Genomic DNA, 24,005 nt, shown 5'->3' on the forward strand with positions numbered 1-24,005 from the left:
GGATCTAAGAGTTAGCTCACAGCTTCATTCAATCATTGAGCAATTACTGATGGGGCATCTCCCCTGGCCAGGCATGTTATAGGCATGGGGCAGGCAGCAGTGAATAAGGCAGACTGAGTCCCTGCATTCGTGGATCTGCTTTCTTATGGAGAGAGACAGACTAAGCAAATGAGAAGAGGTATCTGTAGTGTTTTGAGTGGTGATGGGTGCCATGGGAAAAAAATTAAAAGGGCAGGGAGATATAGAATACTGGCAGGATGCTATTTCATGTTGGGCAATTAAGAAAGGCCAGGCTAAGCTTGCAGTGAGCCGAGATCACGCCACTGCACTCCAGTCTGGGCGACAGAGTGAGACTGTCTCAAAAAAAAAAAAAAAGAAAGGCCAAACTAACAGATAAGCAGAGACCAGAAAAGGTGGGGGATGAAACCATGCATATATTTGGGAGAAGAACATCCAGGCAGAGGGAAAGTGCAAAGGCCTGAGGTGGGAGAGCTTGGAGTTTAAAAGGAACAGCCCAACGGGATGGTAGCAGAAGGGTGAAAGGAGTTGACATCAAAAAGGCCAGAGGGTCAGCCCTCACAGGCCTTGGTGTGTACAGAGGCCTAATTTTTTATTCCCTTCTTAAATTTGACTGTGGTGTACCTTAATTGACTAGGTACTTTGAATCCTGGGTTCAAAGTCAAATCCCCTTAAGTCCCTGAAGGCATTGTTCCATAGACTTTGCATCCAGTGTTATTGCTAAAAAATCTATTGTAAATCTAATTTCCATTGCTTTGTAAGTACTTTGGGATCCTATCCTGGTGTTTTGAAGATTCAGAAAGCTCATTCATTCTGTAGGAACAGAGACAGAGACCAGTGATTTTCTTCGGTTTTCCTATTTGATTATTTCTTCCCTTTCATTTTCCCCATCATCTGAGAGACGTAATATCCTCTCTTTTTAAAATCAGCTGTATCGCTGGGCACAGTGGCTCATGCCTGTAATCCCAACACTTTGGGAAACCGAGATGGGTGGATCACCTGAGGTCAGGAGTTCAAGACCTGCCTGGCCAACATGCTGAAATCCCATCTCTACTAAAAATATAAAAATCAGCTGGGTGTGGTGGCACACGCCTGTAATCCCAGCTACTGGGGAGGCTGAGGCAGGAGAATTACTTGAACCGGGAGGAGGAGGCTGCAGTGAGCCAAGATCACACCACTGCACTCCATCCTGGGAGACAGAGCAAAACTCCGTCTCAAGAAAAGGAAAAATTAAAAAAAAGTAAAATCAACTGTATCGGGCCAGGCGTGGTGGCTCATAGATTGGCGGATCACCTGAGGTCAGGAGTTTGAGACCAACCCAGCCAACATGGTGAAACCCTGACTCTACTAAAAAAAAAAAAATTAGCTGGGCTTGGTGACATGCGCCTGTAATCCCAGCTACTCAGGAGGCTGAGGCAGGAGAATTGCTTGAACCCAGGAGGCAGAGCCGAGATCGCGCCATTGTACTCCAGCCTGGGCGACAAGAGCGAAACTCCATCTCAAAAAATAAAAAATAAAAAGGCCAAGCGTAGTGGCTCACTCCTGTAATTCCAGCACTTTGGGAGGCCAAGGGGGTCGGATCATGAGGTCAGGAGTTTGAGACCAGCCTGGCCAATATAGTGAAACCCCATCTCTACTAAAAATACAAAAAATTAGCCAGGCATGGTGGCGGGCACCTGTAATCCCAGCTACTTGGGAGGCTGAGGCAGGAGAATCACTTGAACCCAGGAGGCAGAGGTTGCAGTGAGCTGAGATCACGCCATTGCACACCAGCCCAGGCGACAGTGTGAGACTCTGTCTCAAAAAAAAAAATCAGCTGTATCATTTTTCATGCTTTCAATTCTTCACCAGATTTTTAATTTAGTCTTTTATTTTATCTACTTTAGCATAATAATCTTAGTTATTTTAAAGTTTTATGTCTGATAATTCTAGTATCGGGAGCCTTTGCAGATCTATTTCTGTTGCCTATAAATATTTCTGCTGTTTCTCATTCAGATTGTCTTATCTCCTTATGTACCTGGTTATTTTTTACTGTCTGGTGGACATAGTATTTGAAAAATTTATTGTAGAAATAGTTTGAGGCCTAAAATGATGTTATCTTCTTCTACAGAACACTTCTATTTGCTTCTGCCAACTTCTTGGCAGTAGCACTGTAGGGACGCCATGATCCCGTTCAGGGACTGAGGTTTTCTAGGCTGCCTGGAACTCAAAGCTGGGTGCTAGCTGGTATAGAGGCTAGTTTAGTTCCAGTTGATGCTTATTCTAGGTTGCGTACCTTTGGAATACCAGGACAAAGGAGGGGTAAGTTAACAGGGCCCTAGCCCCTGCTATGGTCCCCCTAGGCTCTCAAGTTTTTTGTTTGTTTGTTTGTTTTGAGACGGAGTCTCGCTCTGTCACCCGGGCTGGAGTGCAGTGGCACAATATCAGCTCGCTGTAACCTCCGCCTCCTGGGTTCAAGCAATTCTCCTGCCTCAGCCTCCCAGGTAGCTGGGATTACAGGCACACACCACTACGCCCAACTAATTTTTATTTTTTTAGTAGAAGCACGGTTTCGCCATGTTGACCAGGCTGGTCTCAAAACTCCTGACCTCAGGTGATCTACCCACCTCAGCCTCCCAAAGTGCTGGGATTACAGACATGAGCCACTACTCCCAACCCAGGCCTTCAAGTTTGGTAGAAGTTCTGCCTAGCCTCTTCCTCATGGATAAATATTTCCAAAGCAAAGGCATCGCTCTTTGGATTTCTGTCTTCCCCACAACATGGCTCAGTCATTTATCATTAACACATTAGCTCTCAGAAGTTTGCTGCTATTTGTCCACCGTTTTTTCTTTGTTGTCAGTGAGGAAGGCTGTTCTGAATTGCATGGTCTATTAATGGAAGGAAAGGCTTGTGATATCTTCTCAGATATCAGCTGCAGATGCTAACATTTTCTAAAATAATTTGTTCCCTGAATTATCTGGCTTTTCTGGGTTCAATCTTTGATTTGTTCATTGCGGTCTTTACTTTAGGACATTTCACCCTATCTGGAAATCCTTGGTTATCAGATTGTAGTTACAAGTGAAGGACCCAGATTGGTAGTGGCCTCAGGTTTCCTTTTCAAGAGTACAGCTGTTTGTTTAGCACAGCTTAGCACATCTCACCTCCAGAACAGGCTGATGAGCCATCTACTAGAGTGGGAGACAGGCAGACACCTGCCCAATGAGTCCCCCTCATGGGCAGGTTGTGGAGCTTCATTCTGTCAGCCTTAGCCCAAGATGCCAGCCAAAGCTCACCATAGTAGTTCTCTTTCTCAGCCTGAAAGTAAGCACTCTGGGCCATGGTGGTATAGACAGAAGGAGCCACAAACAGGCTACCATTTGGTGGCCATAATTTCTTCTTCTCCCCTTCTTCCTGCCGATTGTTCTTACCAACTCCAAACAGGACACTTCACTGAGGCTCTGTGTAAGAGAATCTGTGGTTCGCCTCCCAGAGTCACCTGTCAGTATGTACTACCCACTTACCACCCTCTGTAAAGGTCTTCTAGCCCTTCCCTCATGGTTACAAGGTGGCGTCCATGTCCAAGATCAGGGAAGGAGAGAGAACAGGAGAAATCTGGCAACAGCAACATTCACCCTCTCATCAGAAAAGAAACGCTCTCCCAGAAACTAGTCTGTGCCTCACAGGCAATCATTAAATCACTTGGGCACCCACCTCTACTGCAAGGGAGGCTGGGAAAATGAGCAGCTTTTCTGCCTCTATACAAAGAATATGTAAGAGAAGAGGATTTAGAGCAGACGTAGACATAGCCAATCCCAGTGTCTTCTGCCAGGTCCTCTCCTGATCTCAACACTATTCTGAATTTGTTCCTTTTTTTCTGTGTGTTTACGGTCTTTTCATCTAGATGTTGGGGCAGAGGAGATGAGTGAGCATGAGCCTTGTGTGCTCTTCTTGGGTTTATTTATCAACACTCTTTTATTTTATTTATTTATTTTTTTGAGACGAAGTCTCTCTCTGTCACCCAGGCTGGAGTGTGGAATGCAGTGACCCACCTCAGCCTCCTAAAGTGCTGGGATTACAGGCGTGAGCCACCGCACCTGGCCTTATTTACCAACACTTATGGTGAGAATTGGTCATTCAAGTGGAACTGATCCTTCACATAACTGGGAAAATATAGCTGTGGTTGGACGGTGGACTTCCAAGCAGCCATGCTGACTCAGCAGCCCTCCCAAGAAGGCTTGTTAGGAGAGCATTATTTCACATGCTTAAGAGCCGCTTGTTTCCCTTTTTTTGAACTATCTGTTGAAATATTTGTTGCCATTTGTTTTTCTCAATGGTTTGTAGGAACTCTGATTTGAGCTGCCAGTGCACCACAGGGACGCCAAAGGTTCAGATTTCTTTCAACTTCAAGGATCCTTTGCATGGTTCAGTGTGCACGGGAGGAAAATGAGAAGCAGAAGGTTGGGGCACTAAGCAACCACCTTTCAGGTTCCTGGGCTTTGTTCTGGCTCCAGCCTCCCCAGCCAGGCCCTGCTCTTAGGAAGCCTCCCTTTGCTGTCGTCTTCAGTGTAAGACAGGGGTCCCCATCCCCTGGGCCACAGACCAGTCAGCAGCAACATTAAGTTCTCATAGGAGCACAAACCCTATTGTGAACTTCACATATGAGAGATCTAGGTTGTGCGCTCCTTATGAGACTCTAATGCCTGATGATCTGAGGTGGAACAGTTTTATCCTGAAACCATCTTCCCCTCCCCCGCTGGTCCATGAAAAAAAACAGTCCTGGGTGCCGAAAAGGTTGGGGACTGCTGCTGTAAGACCTGTGGCAGTGGCCAGAGAGGTGGTGATTAACTTGTGTGTTGCAGGCCGTACAAAGAGCTATATATCGCATCCTGAAAGAGTGAAGAAAACCATCCTTTACTGAGAGCCGAAGGGTGAGGAAATATCAATAATACTTGGCCGCTCTTTATATTGACTTCAGGCCAGAGGGCAAGTCCTCTTGCAGCTTCTTCCTAGTACCACAGGCAGGCAGAATGTTTTGCTTTGTTTATAGCAGTTTTTTGCTGAATCTTTAGGGTTTTCCATATATAAGATCACGTCATCTGTGAACAGAGATAATTTTACTTCTTTTTTCCCAATTTGGTTGCCTTTTGTTTCTTCTTCTTGCCTAATTGATCTGTCTAGGACTTTTAATACTACGTTAAATATTATTGCTGGAAGCAGGCATCCTTCTCTTGTTCCTGATATTAAAGGAAAAGCTTTTAGTCTTTTACCATTAAGTACGATGTTAGCTGTGGTCTTTTTATTTATGGTCTTTACTATGTTGAGGTAGTTTTCTTCCATTCCTAGTTTGTTGAGTGCTTTTATCAAGAAAGAGTGTTGCATTTTCTCAGATGCTTTTTCTGCATTAAGATGATCATGTCATTTTTAAATTTTATTTTATTTCATTAATGTGATGTATTACAGTGATTGGTTTTCATATGTTAAACCATTCTTGCATTCAAGGAATAAATCCCACTTGGTCATGGTGTATAATTCTTTTAATGTACTTTTGAATTCTGTTTGCTAGCATTTTTGTTGAGGATTTTTGGGTCACTGTTTACAAAGGATATTGATCTAATAGTTTTCTTGTAGTATCTTTGTCTGGCTTTGTCAGGGTAATGCTGTCCTCATAGAATGAAATAGGAAGTGTTCCTACCTATTTTGGAAGGAGGATTGGTGTTAATTCTTTAGGCGTTTGGTAGAATACATCAGAGAAGCTATATGATCCTAGGCTTTTCTTTATGAGAGGGTTTGGATTATTGATTCAGTTTTCTTGCTCGTTAGAGATTCGTTCAGATTTTTAATTTCTTTATGAGCCAGTCTTGGTAAGTTGTTTCCATTTTATGTAGGTTATCAGATTTATTGTCATATAGTTGTTCATGCTGTTCTCTTATTTATAATCTTTTTTATTTTTGTGGCATTGGTTGTAATGTCCCTGCTTTCATTTTTGATTTTCATTATTTGGATCTTGTCTCTCTTTTTATTATGTAGTCTAGCTAAAAGTTTGTCAATTTTGTTCATCTTTTCAAAGAATCAACTTTTGGTTTCATTGATTATTATTTTTCCATTTATCTTGTCCCATTATCTTTATTATTTTCTTCTGCTAGCTTTGGGTATAGTTCTTTTTCTAGTTCCTTAAGGTGTAATGTTAGATTATTGATTTGAGATCAGCTTTCACTGCATACTGTAAGTTTTGGTATGTTGTATTTTCATTTTCATTTGTCTCACTTTGTTTAATAGTGTGTTTTTTCAGCCAGGCGTGGTGGCTCACACCTGTAATCCCAGCACTTTGGGAAGCTGACGTGGGAAGATCACTTGACGTCAGGAGTTCGAGACCAGCCTGAGCAACATAGCAAGACTCTCTCTTTTTTTTTCCCCCCTCACTGTGGCCTCAACCTTCTGGCTCAATCAATCCTCCTGCGTCTGCCTCCCTAGTAGCTGGGATTACAGGCGTGCACCGCCACACCCAGCTAATTGTTGTATCTTTTGTAGAGATGGGGTTTTCTCCATGTTGCCCAGGCTGGTCTCAAATTCCTAGGCTCAATCAATCCACCCGTCTCAGGCTCCCAAAGTGTTGGGATTACAGGTGTAAGCCACCACACCCAACCAACTCCATCTCTTTTTATAAAAATACGTGAAATTTAAAATAACAGTGTGTTTTCCAACTTCCAAGATGTTGTAGATTTTTGGAGACAGAGTCTGACTCTGCCACCCAGGCTGGAGTACATTGGTGTAATCTCGACTTACTTCAACCTCCACCTCCCAGCTCAAGTGATCTTCCCACCTCAGCCTCCCGAGTAGCTGGGACCACAGATGTGCGCCACCATGCCTGGCTAATTTTTTTGTTGTTGTTGGTAGAGGTGGGATTTTGCTGTGTTGCCCAGGCTGGTCCCGAACTCCTGAGCTCAAGCACTCCACCTACCTCGGCCTCCCAAAGTGCTGGGATTACAGGTGTGAGCCACTGCACCTGGCCTCTTTCTTTCCTTTAAATATGTCATCCCACTGACTATGCTGATAATCTTATTGAATATCCTATTTACATGAGTTGCTTTTCTTTTTTTTTTTTTTTTGACATTTTAGTGCACCCATCAGCTGAGCAGTGTACACTGTACCCAATGTGTAGTCTTTTATCCCTCACCCTCTTCACCCTTCCCCCTGAGTCCTGAAAGTCCATTACATCATTGTTATACCTTTGCATCCTCATAGGTTAGCTCTTACTTATAAGTGAGAACATATAATGTTTGGTTTTCCATTCCTGAGTTACTTCACTTAGAATAATGGTCTCCAACTCCATCCAGGTTGCTGTGAATGCCATTATTTCATTCCTTTTTAAGGCTGAGTAGTATTCCATGGTGTATATATACCACATTTTCTTTATCCACTCATTGGTTGATGGGCATTTAGACTGGTTCCATATTTTTGCAGTTGCAAATGGTGCTGCTGTAAACGTGTGTGCAAGTGTATTGTTCACATAATGACTTCTTTTCCTCTGGGTAGATACACAGTAGTGGGATTGCTGGATCAAATGGTAGTTCTACTTTTAGTTCTTTAAGGAATCTCTGGCCAGGTGCAGTGGCTCATGCCTGTAATCCCAGCACTTTGGGAGGCTGAGGCGGGAAGATCACCTGAGGTGAGGAGTTCGAGACCAGCGCAGCCAACATGGTGAAACCCGGTCTCTACTAAAAATACAAAAAATTAGCCAACCGTGGTGGCGCGTGCCTGTCGTCCCAGCTACTCAGGAGGCTGAAGCAGGAGAATCACTTGAACCCAGGAGGCAGAGGTTCCAGTGAGCCGAGATCACGCCACTGCATTCCAGCCTGGGTGACAGAGTGAGACTCCGTCTCCAGAACGAGTCCCCATACTGTTTTCCACAGTGGTTGTACTAGTTTACATTCCCACCAGCAGTGTAAAAGTGTTCCCTATTCACCACCTCCATGCTAATATCTATTTTTTTTATTTTTTAATTATGGCCATTCTTGCAGGAGTAAGGTGGTATGTCATTGTGGTTTTGATTTGCATTTCCCTGATAATTAGTGATGTTGAGCATTTTTTTTCATATGTTTGTTGGCCATTTGTATATCTTCTTTTGAGAATTGTCTATTCATGTTCTTTGCCCACTTTTTAATGGGGTTATTTGTTTTTATCTTGCTGATTTGTTTGAGTTACTTGTAGATTCCAGATATTAGTCCTTTGTCAGATGCATAGTTTGCAAATATTTTCTCCCACTCTGTGGGTTGTCTGTTTACTCTGCTGATTATTTCTTTTGCTGTGCAGAAGCTTTTAAGTTTAGTTAGGTGCCATCTCTTTATCCTTGTTTTTGTTGCATTTGCTTTTGGGTTCGTAGTCATGAACTATTTGCCTAAGCCAATGTCTAGAAGAATTTTTCCGATGTTATCTTCTAGAATTGTTGTGGTTTCAGATCGTAGATTTAAGTCTTTGATACATCTTGGGTTGATATTTGTATAAGGTGAGAGATGAGGATCCAGCTTCATTCTTCTGTATGTGGCTTGCCAGTTATCCCAGCACCATTTGTTGAATAGAGTGTTTGTTCCCCACTCTATATTTTTGTTTGCTTTGTTGAAGATCTGTTGGCTGTAAGTATTTGGCTTTATTTCTGGGTTCTCTATTCTGTTCCGTTGGTCTATTTGCCTATTTTTATGCCAGTACCATGCTGTTTTGGTGGTAACTATATCCTTGTAGTATAGTTTGATGTCGGGTAATGTGATGCCTCCAGCTTTATCTTGCTTTGGCTATCTGGGCTCTTTTTTGTTCCATATGATTTTTTTTTTTTTTTTTGAAACAGGGTCCCACTCTGTCACCCAGGTTGGAGTGCAGTGGCGCAATCTCAGCTCATGGCAAACTCTGCCTCCAAGGCTCAAGTGATCCTGCACCTTAGCCTCCTGAGTAGCTGGGACTACAGCACGTGCCAGCACACCCGGCTAGTTTTTGTATGTTTTGTAAAGACAGGGTTTCGCCATGTTGTCTAGGCTGGTCTTGAACTCCTGGGCTCAAGTGATCTACCCAGCTTAGCCTCCCAAAGTGCTGGCATTACAGACGTGAGCCACCACGCCCAGCTGATTTTTGTATATTTTTTAGAGACAGAGTTTCGCCATGTTGCCCAGGCTGGTCTCAAACTCCTGGGCTCAAGTGATCTGCCTACCTTAGCCTCCCAAAGTGCTGGAATTACAGGCATGAGCCACCACACCCTGCTGTGGTTTCATGTGAATTTTAGGGTGGTTTTTTCTAATTCTGTGAAGAATAATCATGGTAGTTTGATGGGAATTGCATTGAATCTGTAGATTGCTCTTAGCAGTATGGTCATTTTTTATTTTACCTATCCGTGAGCATTGGATGTGTTTCCATTTGTTTGTGTTGTCTATGATTTCTTTCAGCAATCAGTTTTTCAGTTTTTCTTGTAGAGGTCTTTCACATCCTTGGTTAGGTATATTCTTAAGTATTTTATTTTATTTTATTTGCAGCTATTGTAACAAGAGGTTTTTGATTTGATTCTCAGCTTGGTCGTTGTGGTATACAGCAGTGCTACTGATTTGTGTACGTTGATTTTATACCCTGAAAGTTTACTGAATTCATTTATTAGATCTAGGAGCTTTTTGGATGAGTCTTTAGGGTTTTCTAGGTATACGATCATATCATTGGCAAACAGCGATATTTTGACTTCCCCTTTACATATTTGGATGCCCTTTATTTCTTTCTCTTGTCTGTTTGCTCTGGCTAGGACTTCCAGTACAATGTTGAATAGCAGTGGTGACAGTGGGCATCCTTGTCTGTTCGAGTTCTCAGGGGGAACCCTTTTATCTTTTCCCTGTTCAGTATAAAGTCGGCTGTGAGTTTGTCATAGATGGCTTTTATTACCTTGAGGTATTTCCATTCTATGACGGTTTTGCTGAGGGCTTTAATCGAAGGCATGCTAGATTTTGTCAGATGCTTTTTCTGCATCTATTGAGATGATCATATGATTTTGTTTTTAATTCTGTTTATGTGATGTATCACATTTATTGACTTGCATACGTTAAGCCTTCCCTGTATCCGTGGTATGAAACCCACTTGATCATGGTGTATTATCTTTTTGTTACACCATTGGATTCGATTAGCTAGTATTTTGTTGAGGATTTTTGCATCTATGTTCACCAGGGATATTGGTCTGTAGATTTCATTTTTTGTTATGTCCTTTCCTGGTTTTGGTATTAGGGTGATGCTGGCTTCATAGAGTGATTTAGAGAGATTCCCTCTTTCTCTATCTTTTGTAATAGCTTCAGTAAGATTGGTACAAATTCTTCTTTGAATGTTCAATAGAATTCAGCTGTGAATCCATCTAGTCCCGGACTGTTTTTTTGTTGGCAATTTTTAAGTTACTGTTTCAGTCTTGCTATTTATTATTGGTCTGTTCAAAGTTTCTATTTTTTCCTGATTGAATCTTGGAGGGTTATATATTTCCAGGAATTTATCCATTTCCTCTAGATTTTCTAGTTTGTGTGCATAAAGGAGTTCATAATAGTCTTGAATGATCTTTTCTATTTCTGTGGTATCAGTTGTAATATCTTTCATTTTGTTTCTAATTTAGCTTAATTGGATCTTTTTTTTTTTTTTTTTTTTTTGAGACGGAGTCTCGCTCTGTTGCCCAGGCTGGAGTGCAGTGGTGCATCTCAGCTCACTACAACCTCTGCCTCCCAGGTTCAAGCAATTCTCAGGCCTCAGCCTCCCAAGTAGCTGGGACTACAGGCGTGCGTCACCACACCCAGCTAATTTTTTTGTATTTTTATTTTTATTTATTTATTTATTTTTTATTATTATTATTATTATTATACTTTAGGTTTTATGGTACATGTGCGCAATGTGCAGGTAAGTTACATATGTATACATGTGCCATGCTGGTGCGCTGCACCCACTAACTCGTCATCTAGCATTAGGTATATCTCCCAATGCTATCCCTCCCCCCTCCCCCCACCCCACAACAGTCCCCGAAGTGTGATGTTCCCCTTCCTGTGTCCATGTGTTCTCATTGTTCAGTTCCCACCTATGAGTGAGAATATGCGGTGTTTGGTTTTTTGTTCTTGCGATAGTTTACTGAGAATGATGATTTCCAATTTCATCCATGTCCCTACAAAGGACATGAACTCATCATTTTTGATGGCTGCATAGTATTCCATGGTATATATGTGCCACATTTTCTTAATCCAGTCTATGATTGTTGGACATTTGGGTTGGTTCCAAGTCTTTGCTATTGTGAATAATGCCGCAATAAACATACGTGTGCATGTGTCCTTATAGCAGCATGATTTATAGTCCTTTGGGTATATACCCAGTAATGGGATGGCTGGGTCGAATGGAATTTCTAGTTCTAGATCCCTGAGGAATCGCCACACTGACTTCCACAAGGGTTGAACTAGTTTACAGTCCCACCAACAGTGTAAAAGCATTCCTATTTCTCCACATCCTCTCCAGCACCTGTTGTTTCCTGACTTTTTAATGATTGCCATTCTAACTGGTGTGAGATGGTATCTCATTGTGGTTTTGATTTGCATTTCTCTGATGGCCAGTGATGGTGAGCATTTTTTCATGTGTTTTTTGGCTGCATAAATGTCTTCTTTTGAGAAGTGTCTGTTCATGTCCTTCGCCCACTTTTTGATGGGGTTGTTTGTTTTTTTCTTGTAAATTTGTTGGAGTTCATTGTAGATTCTGGATATTAGCCCTTTGTCAGATGAGTAGGTTGTGAAAATTTTCTCCCATTTTGTAGGTTGCCTGTTCACTCTGATGGTAGTTTCCTTTGCTGTGCAGAAGCTCTTTAGTTTAATTAGATCCCATTTGTCAATTTTGGCTTTTGTTGCCGTTGCTTTTGGTGTTTTAGACATGAAGTCCTTGCCCATGCCTATGTCCTGAATGGTAATGCTTAGGTTTTCTTCTAGGTTTTTTATGGTTTTAGGTCTAACATTTAAGTCTTTAATCCATCTTGAATTGATTTTTGTATAAGGTGTAAGGAAGGGATCCAGTTTCAGCTTTCTACGTATGGCTAGCCAGTTTTCCCAGCACCATTTATTAAATAGGGAATCCTTTCCCCATTTCTTGTTTTTGTCAGGTTTGTCAAAGATCAGATAGTTGTAGATATGTGGCATTATTTCTGACGGCTCTGTTCTGTTCCATTGATCTATATCTCTGTTTTGGTACCAGTACCATGCTGTTTTGGTTACTGTAGCCTTGTAGTATAGTTTGAAGTCAGGTAGGGTGATGCCTCCGTCTTTGTTCTTTTGGCTTAGGATTGACTTGGCGATGCGGGCTCTTTTTTGGTTCCATATGAACTTTAAAGTAGTTTTTTCCAATTCTGTGAAGAAAGTCATTGGTAGCTTGATGGGGAGGGCATTGAATCTGTAAATTACCTTGGGAAGGATGGCCATTTTCACGATATTGATTCTTCCTACCCATGAGCATGGAATGTTCTTCCATTTGTTTATATCCTCTTTTATTTCCTTGAGCAGTGGTTTGTAGTTCTCCTTGAAGAGGTCCTTCACATCCCTTGTAAGTTGGATTCCTAGGTATTTTATTCTCTTTGAAGCAATTGTGAATGGGAGTTCACTCACGATTTGGCTCTCTGTTTGTCTGTTATTGATGTATAAGAATGCTTGTGATTTTTGTACATTGATTTTGTATCCCGAGACTTTGCTGAAGTTGCTTATCAGCTTAAGGAGATTTTGGGCTGAGACAATGGGGTTTTCTAGATATACTATCATGTCATCTGCAAACAGGGACAATTTGACTTCCTCTTTTCCTAATTGAATACCCTTGATTTCCTTCTCCTGCCTAATTGCCCTGGCCAGAACTTCCAACACTATGTTGAATGGAAGTGGTGAGAGAGGGCATCCCTGTCTTGTGCCAGTTTTCAAAGGGAATGCTTCCAGTTTTTGCCCATTCAGTATGATATTGGCTGTGGGTTTGTCATAGATAGCTGTTATTATTTTGAGATACGTCCCATCAATACCTAATTTATTGAGAGTTTTTAGCATGAAGGGTTGTTGAATTTTGTCAAAGGCCTTTTCTGCATCTATTGAGATAATCATGTGGTTTTTGTCTTTGGTTCTGTTTATATGCTGGATTACATTTATTGATTTGCATATATTGGAACCAGCCTTGCATCCCAGGGATGAAGCCCACTTGATCATGGTGGATAAGCTTTTTGATGTGCTGCTGGATTCTGTTTGCCAGTATTTTATTGAGGATTTTTGCATCAATGTTCATCAAGGATATTGGTCTAAAATTCTCTTTTTTTGTTGTGTCTCTGCCAGGCTTTGGTATCAGGATGATACTGGCCTCATAAAATGAGTTAGGGAGGATTCCCTCTTTTTCTATTGATTGGAATAGTTTCAGAAGGAATGGTACCAGCTCCTCCTTGTACCTCTGGTAGAATTCGGCTGTGAACCCATCTGGTCCTGGACTTTTTTTGGTTGGTAAGCTATTGATTATTGCCACAATTTCAGCTCCTGTTATTGGTCTATTCAGAGATTCAACTTCTTCCTGGTTTAGTCTTGGGAGGGTGTATGTGTTGAGGAATTTATCCATTTCTTCTAGATTTTCTAGTTTATTTGCGTAGAGGTGTTTGTAATATTCTCTGATGGTAGTTTGTATTTCTGTGGGATCGGTGGTGATATCCCCTTTATCATTTTTTATTGCATCTATTTGATTCTTCTCTCTTTTTTTCTTTATTAATCTTGCTAGCGGTCTATCAATTTTGTTGATCCTTTCAAAAAACCAGCTCTTGGATTCATTAATTTTTTGAAGGGTTTTTTGTGTCTCTATTTCCTTCAGTTCTGCTCTGATTTTAGTTATTTCTTGCCTTCTGCTAGCTTTTGAATGTGTTTGCTCTTGCTTTTCTAGTTCTTTTAATTGTGATGTTAGGGTGTCAATTTTGGATCTTTCCTGCTTTCTCTTGTGGGCATTTAGTGCTATAAATTTCCCTCTACACACTGCTTTGAATGCATCCCAGAGATTCTGGTATGTTGTGTCTTGGTTCTCGTTGGTTTCAAAGAACATCTTTATTTCTTCCTTCATTTCGTTATGTACCCAGTAGTCATTCAGGAGCAGGTTGTTCAGTTTCCACGTAGTTGAGCGGTTTTGAGTGAGATTCTTAATCCTGAGTTCTAGCTTGATTGCACTGTGATCTGAGAGATAGTTTGTTATAATTTCTGTTCTTTTACATTTATTGAGGAGAGCTTTACTTCCAAGTATGTGGTCAATTTTGGAATAGGTGTGGTGTGGTGCTGAAAAAAATGTATATTCTGTTGATTTGGGGTGGAGAGTTCTGTAGATGTCTATTAGGTCCGCTTGGTGCAGAGCTGAGTTCAATTCCTGGGTATCCTTGTTGACTTTCTGTCTCGTTGATCTGTCTAATATTGACAGTGGGGTGTTAAAGTCTCCCATTATTAATGTGTGGGGGTCTAAGTCTCTTTGTAGGTCACTCAGGACTTGCTTTATGAATCTGGGTGCTCCTGTATTGGGTGCATATATATTTAGGATAGTTAGCTCTTCTTGTTGAATTAATCCCTTTACCATTATGTAATGGCCTTCTTTGTCTCTTTTGATCTTTGTTGGTTTAAAGTCTGTTTTATCAGAGACTAGGATTGCAACCCCTGCCTTTTTTTGTTTTCCATTTGCTTGGTAGATCTTCCTCCATCCTTTTATTTTGAGCCTATGTGTGTCTCTGCACGTGAGATGGGTTTCCTGAATACAGCACACTGATGGGTCTTGAATCTTTATCCAATTTGCCAGTCTGTGTCTTTTAATTGGAGCATTTAGTCCATTTACATTTAAAGTTAATATTGTTATGTGTGAACGTGATCCTGTCATTATGATGTTAGCTGGTTATTTTGCTCGTTAGTTGATGCAGTCTCTTCCTAGTCTCGATGGTCTTTACATTTTGGCATGATTTTGCAGTGGCTGGTACCGGTTGTGCCTTTCCATGTTTAGCGCTTCCTTCAGGAGCTCTTTTAGGGCAGGCCTGGTGGTGACAAAATCTCTCAGCATTTGCTTGTCTGTAAAGTATTTTATTTCTCCTTCACTTATGAAGCTTAGTTTGGCTGGATATGAAATTCTGGGTTGAAAATTCTTTTCTTTAAGAATGTTGAATATTGGCCCCCACTCTCTTCTGGCTTGTAGGGTTTCTGCCGAGAGATCCGCTGTTAGTCTGATGGGCTTCCCTTTGATGGTAACCCGACCTTTCTCTCTGGCTGCCCTTAACATTTTTTCCTTCATTTCAACTTTGGTGAATCTGACAATTATGTGTCTTGGAGTTGCTCTTCTCGAGGAGTATCTTTGTGGCGTTCTCTGTATTTCCTGAATCTGAATGTTGGCCTGCCTTGCTAGATTGGGGAAGTTCTCCTGGATAATATCCTGCAGAGTGTTTTCCAACTTGTTTCCATTCTCCCCGTCACTTTCAGGTACACCAATCAGACGTAGATTTGGTCTTTTCACATAGTCCCACATTTCTTGGAGGCTTTGCTTGTTTCTTTTTATTCTTTTTTCTCTAAACTTCCCTTCTCGCTTCATTTCATTCATTTCATCATCCAGGGCTGATACCCTTTCTTCCATTTGATCGCATCGGTTCCTGAGGCTTCTGCATTCTTCACGTAGTTCTCGAGCCTTGGTTTTCAGCTCCATCAGCTCCTTTAAGCACTTCTCTGTATTGGTTATTCTAGTTATACATTCTTCTAAATTTTTTTCAAAGTTTTCAACTTCTTTGCCTTTGGTTTGAATATCTTCCCGTAGCTCGGAGTAATTTGATCGTCTGAAGCCTTCTTCTCTCAGCTCGTCAAAGTCATTCTCCATCCAGCTTTGTTCCGTTGCTGGTGTGGAACTGCGTTCCTTTGGAGGAGGAGAGGTACTCTGCTTTTTAGAGTTTCCAGTTTTTCTGCTCTGTTTTTTCCCCATCTTTGTGGTTTTATCTACTTTTGGTCTTTGATGATGGTGATGTACAGATGGGTTTTTGGTGTGGTTGTCCTTTCTGTTAGTTTTCCTTCTAACAGACAGGACCCTCAGCTGCAGGTCTGTTGGAGTACCTGGCCGGCCCTGTGAGGTGTCAGTCTGCCCCTGCTGGGGGGTGCCTCCCAGTTAGGCTGCTCGGGGGTCAGGGGTCAGGGACCCACTTGAGGAGGCAGTCTGCCCGTTCTCAGATCTCCAGCTGCGTGCTGGGAGAACCACTGCTCTCCTCAAAGCTGTCAGACAGGGACATTTAAGTCTGCAGAGGTTACTGCTGTCTTTTTGTTTGTCTGTGCCCTGCCCCCAGAGGTGGAGCCTACAGAGGCAGGCAGGCCTCCTTGAGCTGTGGTGGGCTCCACCCAGTTCAAGCTTCCCGGCTGCTTTGTTTACCTAAGCGAGCCTGGGCAATGGCGGGCGCCCCTCCCCCAGCCTCGCTGCCGACTTCCTGTTTGATCTTAGACTGCTGTGCTAGCAATCAGCGAGACTCCGTGGGCGTAGGACCCTCTGAGCCAGGTGCGGGCTATACTCTCCTGGGGCACCGTTTCCTAAGCCCGTCGGAAAAGCACAGTATTCGGGTGGGAGTGGCCCGATTTTCCAGGTGCCATCTGTCACCCCTGGAAAGGGAACTCCCTGACCCCTTGCGCTTCCCGAGTGAGGCAATGCCTCGCCCCTGCTTCGGCTGGCGCACGGTGCACTCACCCACTGACCTGCGCCCACTGTCTGGCACTCCCTAGTGAGATGAACACGGTACCTCAGATGGAAATGCAGAAATCACCCATCTTTCTGCGTCGCTCACGCTGGGAGCTGTAGACGGGAGCTGTTCCTATTCAGCCATCTTGGCTCCCCCCCAATTTTTTTGTATTTTTAATAGAGACGGGGTTTCGGCATATTTGCCAGGTTGGTCTTGAACTCCTGACCTCAAGTGATCCTCCTGCCTTGGCCTCCAAAATTGCTGGGATTACAGACACGAGCCACCGTGCTTGGCCTCTTTCATACTTTTTGATGTACGCATTTAATGCTATGAACTTTCCTCTTAGCACCACTTTTGCTGTGTCCCAGAGGTTTTGATAAGCTGTGTCATTATTCAGTTCATAAAACTTTTTAATTTCCATCTTGATTTCATTGTTTACCCAAAGATCATTCAGGAGCAGATTATTTAATTTCCATGTATTTGTATAGTTTTGAGGGTTCCTTTTGGAGTTAATTTCCAATTTTATTTTACTGTGGTCTGAGAGGGTACTTGATATAATTTCGATTTTCTTAAGTTTATTGAGAGTTGTTTTGTGGCCTATCATATGGTCTTTCTTGGAGAATGTTCCATGTGCTGATGAAAAGAATGTATATTCTGCAGTTGTTGGGTAGAATGTTCTGTAAATATCTGTTAAGTCCATTTGTTCTAGGGTATAGTGTAAGTCCATTGTTTCTTTGTTGACTTTCTGTCTTGATGACCTGTCTAGTGTTGAAGTCCCCTGCTGTTATTGTGTTGCTGTGTATCTCATTTCTTATGTTGAGTACTAATTGTTTTATAAATTTGGGAGCTCGCATGTTAGGTGCATGTATATTTAGGATTCTGATATTTTCCTGTTGGACTGATCCTTTTATCATTATGTAATGTCCCTTTTTGTCTTTTTCAACTAGTGTTGCTTTAAAGTCTGTTTTGTCTGATATAAGAATAGCTATTTCTGCTCACTTTTGGTTTGTATTTGCATGGAATATCTTTTTTCACCCCTTTACCCTCAATTTATGTGAGTCCATATGTGTTAGCAGATATTTGGTTGGTGGATTTGTATCCATTCTGCCATTCTGCATCTTTTAAGTGGAGCATTTAGGCTATTTACATTCAACGTTAGTATCGAGATGTGAGGTACTGTTTTACTTACCATGCTTGTTTTTACCTGAATACCTTCTTTTTTGTTGTTTTTTTTTCATTTTGTTATTGTTTTATAGGCCCTGTGAGTTTTATGCTTTAAGGAAGTCCTATTTTGGTGTATTTCAAGGTTTTGTTTCAAGATTTAGAACTCCTTTTAGCATTTCTTGTAGTGCTGGCTTGGTAGTGGCAAATTCGCTCAGCATTTGTTTATCTGAAAAAGACTTTATGCCTCCTTCATATAGGACACTTAATTTTGCTGGATACTAAATTCTTGGCTGGCAGTTAGTTTGTTTGAGGAAGCTAAAAATAGGAACCCAAACCCTTCTGGCTTGCAGGGTATCTGCTGAGAAATCTGCTGTTAATCTGATAGGTATTCTGGCCAGGCGCAGTGGCTCATTCCTGTAATCCCAACACTTAGGGAGGCCAGGGTGGGTGGATCATTTAAGGTCAGGAGTTCAAGACCAGCCTGGCCAACACGGTGAAACCCCACCTCTAATAATAATACAAAAATTATCCAGGCCTGGTGGCAGGGGCCTGTAGTCCCAGCTACTTGGGAGGCTGAGGCAGGAGAATTGCGTGAACCCAGGAGGCAGAGATTGCAGTGAGCCAAGATTGCACCACTGCACTCCAGCCTGGATGACAGAGCAAGACTCTGTCTCAAAAAAAAAATCTGATAGGCTTTCGTGTATAGGTTACCTGATGCTTTTGCCTTACAGCTCTTAAGATTCTTTCCTTTGTCTTGACTTTAGATAACCTGATGACTATGTACCTGGGAGATGATCTTTTTGTGATAAATTTCCCGGGTGTTCTTTGAGCTTCTTGTATTTGGATGTCTAGATCTCTAGCAAGGTCAGGGAAGCTTTCCTCAACTATCCCCTCAAATACGTTTTTCAAACTTTTAGATTTCTCTTCTTAGGAACACCATTTATTCTTATTCTTAGGTTTGGCCATTTAACATAATCCCAAATTTCTTGGAGGCTTTGTTCATTTTTTGAAAAAATTATTTTTTCTTTTTTTTTGTCTGATTCAAAGTCTTGTCTTTGAATTCTGAAGTTCTCTCTTCTACTTCTTCAATTCTATTGTTGAAACTTTCTAGTGCATTTTATATTTCTCTAAGTGTGTCTTTCATTTCCAGAAGTTTTTATTTTTGATTTTTTGATTTTTTCTTTATGATACCGATTTCTCTGGAGCATTTTTCATCCATATCCTATATATTTTTTAAAATTTCTTTAAGTTGATTTTCACCTTTGGTATCTCCTTGAGTAGCTTAATAATCAGCCTTCTGAATTCTTGGGCAATTCAAAGATCACGCCACTGCACTCCAGCCTGGGCAACAGAGTGAGACCTTGTCTCAAAAAGAAAAAGAAAAAGCCAAAAAGTTCTGCCTTTTTAAGCCAAATAATGAAAATGTACTTTGTAATTATTCTTGGTTTGGATCCATTGCTGGGGAGCTAGTGTGGTCTTTTGGAGGTATTATAGAACCTTGTTTTGTCATTATTACCAAAATTACTTTTCTGATTACTTCTAATTTGGGTAGACTACTTCAGTGGAAAAATCTGGAACTCAGAGGCTGCTGTTCAGATTATTTTGTCCCACAGGGTGATCCCTTGATTTGGTGCACTTCCCCTTCCCCTAGGGATGGAGATTCCTATGAGCCAGACTGTGGTGATTATTATTGCCCTTCTGGGTCTAGCCACCCAGCGGGGCTACCAGGCTCTGGGCCGATGCTGGGGAACGTCTGCAAAGAACCCGGTGATATGATCCATCTTCAGATCTCCCAGCTGTGGATACCAGCACCTGCTGTGGTGGTGGTGCCAGGGGAATGGAGTAGACTCTGTGAGAGTCCTTGTTTGTAGATATGTTTAGTGTGCAGGCTTTCTCAAATGCTGGTTATGCTACCAGTGAAGTCATCACGTGGACACACTCAGGACCACTGGTTAGAAAGGATGTTGCAGGCAGTGGAATTAGCTGTTGTTTTTCTCCTTCCTTGGAGCAGGGTTGTTCTGTTATGAATTGCTGTAATGTCCTGAGTTAGTTGGCCTCCAGCCAGGAGGTGGCACTTTTGAGAGCACCAGAGTTTTTCACCTGTCTTGTGGAATTTGCAGCAGCCTGCCACTTCTTTCAAAGATCTGTGATTTCTTTCGGTCTTTCTGGTGTGCTTTTGCAGTGGTTCCTGAATTCTCTACTCAAATTACTGGCCAGATGAGATCACCTACGGTTCAAGGTCCTCTTCCAAGCTCAGTCGTTATTGGAATAGCAGAATTCATTTCCTTGTTAGCTTTCCACCTGCCTCCTCCATCTTTAAGCCAGCAATTGTGTGTGTAGTTCTTCACAAACTTCAAATCCCTCTCATGAGTCACTTTTCTTTTGCCACTTTCAAGATTGTCTCTTTTGAGAATTATAAAGTATCTAAGAATAAATCTAACAAAGGATGTACATAGCCTATATGCTAAGAATTATAAACGTTTACTTAAAGTCATTAAAGAAAACCTGGACAAATGATGAGAAAGTGCAGTACAGTAAAAGACGCCAACCATTTCTAAATAGACCTACTGACTCAATGCATCTCTAATCAAATGCCCACTAGAGGTTTCAATGAAACTTGACAAGCTAATTCTACAATTTATATGGAGCAGTAAAAAGCCAAGAATAGTTAAGACATTCACTATGCTACCAGATATTTGGGTTTATTATGAAGCAGGAGTAATTTAGACACTTTCCTATATGAGAGAGAAGACAAAACAGATACGGTGGGGAAAATAGGGGGGCTATTCAATAAATGGAGTTTGGGAAACTGGTTATTTATATGTAACTAAGTAAAAGTAGATCTTCAGTTCATAAAAATATACCTCCAAAGGGTTAAGAATTAAATGTCAAAAGTGTTCATCTAAATGTCAAAATGTAAAAAAGTTCTGGTTGGGCGCGGTGGCTCATGCCTGTAATCCCAGCACTTTGGGAGGCCTAGGTGGACAGATCACTTGAGGCCAGGAGTTCGAGACCAGCCTGGCCAATGTGGCGAAACCCCATCTCTACTAGAAATACGAAAATTAGCCGGGTGTGGTGGCACATGCCTGTAATCCCAGCTACTCAGGAAGCTAAGACACAAGAATTGCTTGAACCTGAGAGGCAGAGGTTGCGGTGAGCCAAGATCACGCCATGGCACTCCAGCCTGGGCAACAGAGCGCAAGACCCTGTCTCAAACAAACAAACAAAAAAGTCAAAAAGTTCTGCCTTTTTAAGCCAAATAATGAAAATATAGTTTGTAATTATAACATATGTAGAAGTGAAGCGGCATGACAGCAGTATCACAGAGGCCAGGAGTGGGGATATGAAAGTATACCATTAAAAGATTTTTATACATTATGCAAAGTGATATCATAATACTTGAAGACAGACTATGATAAGTAAAGGCATATACTGTATGTTATATGCCCTAGAGCAACCACCAAAACCAAAAAAATAAAACTCATGCACATACACATACAAATCCCAAAGCAGTAAAAAGAATCATAGCTAAAAAACTAACAAATAGATAAAATGGAATGATAGAAAATAATAAATTCATTCAAAAGAAGGCAGAAAAACATACGATGGTAGATTTAAACCCTAATATATCAATAATCATTAAATATAAGTCTAAAAGGCGTAGATTATCAGATTAGAATTAAAAACAGCCAGCTGTATGCTGCTTATAAGAAACCCAGCTTACATGTAATAACATAATGGCTTAAAAGTAAAAGGACTGCCGGATGCATTGGTTCATGCCTTAATCCCAGCACTTTGGGAGGCCAAGGCAGGTGGATCACCTGAGGTCAGGCCTGGCTAATTTTTGTATTTTTGGTGGAGATGGGGTTCCACCATGTTGGCCAGACTGGTCGCAAACTCCTGACCTCAAGTGATCCAGCCACCTCGGCCTCCCAAAGTGCTGGGATTATAGGCGTGAGCCACCGCACCTGGCCTAATTTTTGTATTTTTAGTGGAGATGGGGTTTCACCATGTTGGCTAGGCTGGTTTCAAACTCTTGGCCTCAAGCGATCTGCCCACCTTGGCCTCCCAAAGTGCTGAGATTACAGGCATGAGCCACCGTGCCCGTCAGACATAAGACTTTAAAATAAATGTCTTAAAAAATGCTCAAGGAGAATACAGACAACTAAACAAAATCAGGAAAACTATATATGAAGAAAATGAGGGCCAGGTGCAGTGGCTCATGCCTGTAATCCCAGCACTTTGGGAGGCCAAGGCGGGCGGATCACAAGGTCAGGAGATCGAGACCATACTGGCTAACATGGTGGAACCCTGTCTCTACTAAAAATACAAAAAAATTAATCGGGCGTGGTGGCTGGCACCTGTAGTCCCAGCTACTCGGGAGGCTGAGGCAGGAGAATGGTGTGAACCCGGGAGGCGGAGCTTGCAGTGAGCCGAGATCACGCCACTGCACTCCAGCCTGGGCGACAGAGCGAGGCTCCATCTCAAGAAAAAAAAAAAGAAAATGAGAGTATCAACAAGGAGACAGAAATTCCAAAAAAAGAGCTAAACAGAAATCTGGAGTTTAAAAATACAATAACTGAATTGAAAATTTCACTAGAAGAGTTCAACAGCAGACTCGAATAGGCAAAAGGGAAAATCAGCAAACTTGAAAATAGGTCATTTGAAATTATCAAGTATGAGGAGCAAAAAGAAAATAGAATGAAGAAAAGCAAACAGAGTCTAAGAGACTTATCAGACACCATCCAAGTATACCCATGAATCCATAATGGGAGTTCTGGAAGTGTGAAAGAGAGAAAGGAGTAGAGAGCTTATTTGAAGAAATACTGGCTGAAATTTTCCAAATTTGAGGAAAGACGGGGGTCTACTAATACAAGAGCCTCAATGAACTCTAAGTAGGAAAATCCCAAAGGCACCTGCACTGAGACGCATTAGTCAAACTGTGGGAAAGGAAAGACAAAGAGAAAATCTCATCCTTGATGTCAGTTTTAAAATAGTATTCCTGATGTTTTCTTTATGGTAATAATTAACTCTTCCTTTCTATTTCTTTTTGAGCTAGTTTTGATAAATTATATTTTTCTAGGAATTTCTCCATTTTCTCTAAATGTTCAAATTTCTTAGCATAAAGTTGATAGTAATCATATCTTTTTCTTTCTTCTGTATCTGTAGTTATGTCTCTTTTTATTTCTAATATTATTTCTTTAAGCTTTCTCTTTCTTGATTAATCCTGCCAGACGTTTGTCCGTTAGTCTTTTCAAGAAATGACTTTTGCCAGGCACTGTAGCTCACACTTTTAATCCCAGCACTTGGGAGAACAAGGCAGGAAGATCACTTGAGCTCAGGAGTTTGAGACCAGCCTGGCTAACAAGGTGAAATCCCACTCTACTAAATATATAAAAATTAGCCAGACATGGTGGCACACACCTATAGTCCCAACTACTCAGGTAGCTGAGGCAGGAGGATCACTTGAGCCTGGGAGGTTGAGGCTGCAGCAAGCTATGATTGCACCACTACGCTCCAGCCTGGGCAACAGAGCTAGACCCTGTCTCAAAAAAATAAATAAAATAAAATTGTTTTTATAAATCTTTTCTATTAAATCTTTGTTTTCTATTTTATTTCAATTTTTATTATCTCCTTTTTTTAAAAAAAAATGGTTTTTTCTCATGTCCTTTTTTTCTTTAGTCTTTTTTTTCCTTTCCCCGATAGCTTTAGGTTGGAGTCTTGGCTTGTCATTCTTTCATGTTCTCTAATACAGTATAAGCTGTTGTTTCTAAATGCCTCTCAAGTGCCCACTTTTGCTGAATCTCACCACTTTTGGAGTATTTTGTGTTTTGTTTTGTTTTGTTACCATTCTCTTGTAAGTCATTTTTAATTTCACTTAATTAGAATTCTGCTTTGACCCATGAATTTTACTCAATTATTTTAGTTAGAAAACATGATCTATTTTAGGAGTTGGCAAACTTTTCTGTAAAGGACCAGATAGTAAACATTTCAGGCTTTGCAAATCCATACAATCTCTGTTCTGACTACGGCACTCTGGTGTCAGAGCCTCCCTCTTGGAGCGTGGGCTGCTCCTCCATCAAACTTGGTCGTCAACAGCAGCCATTCTCCTGCTTATCCCATCTCTAACAACTTC

General features: G+C 41.5%; 1 protein-coding gene across 9 annotated transcripts in view; it reads left to right on the plus strand.

Annotated features, from left to right (window-relative positions):
- The window catches only part of LOC100450459 (protein HIRA), a 107,373-nt gene that overhangs the window by 81,731 nt on the left and 1,637 nt on the right, over nt 1–24,005 (plus strand). The window lies entirely within an intron of this gene.

This window comes from Pongo abelii, chromosome 23 (assembly GCF_028885655.2).
Source record: "Pongo abelii isolate AG06213 chromosome 23, NHGRI_mPonAbe1-v2.0_pri, whole genome shotgun sequence".
In the NCBI taxonomy this organism is placed as follows: Eukaryota; Metazoa; Chordata; class Mammalia; order Primates; family Hominidae; genus Pongo; species Pongo abelii.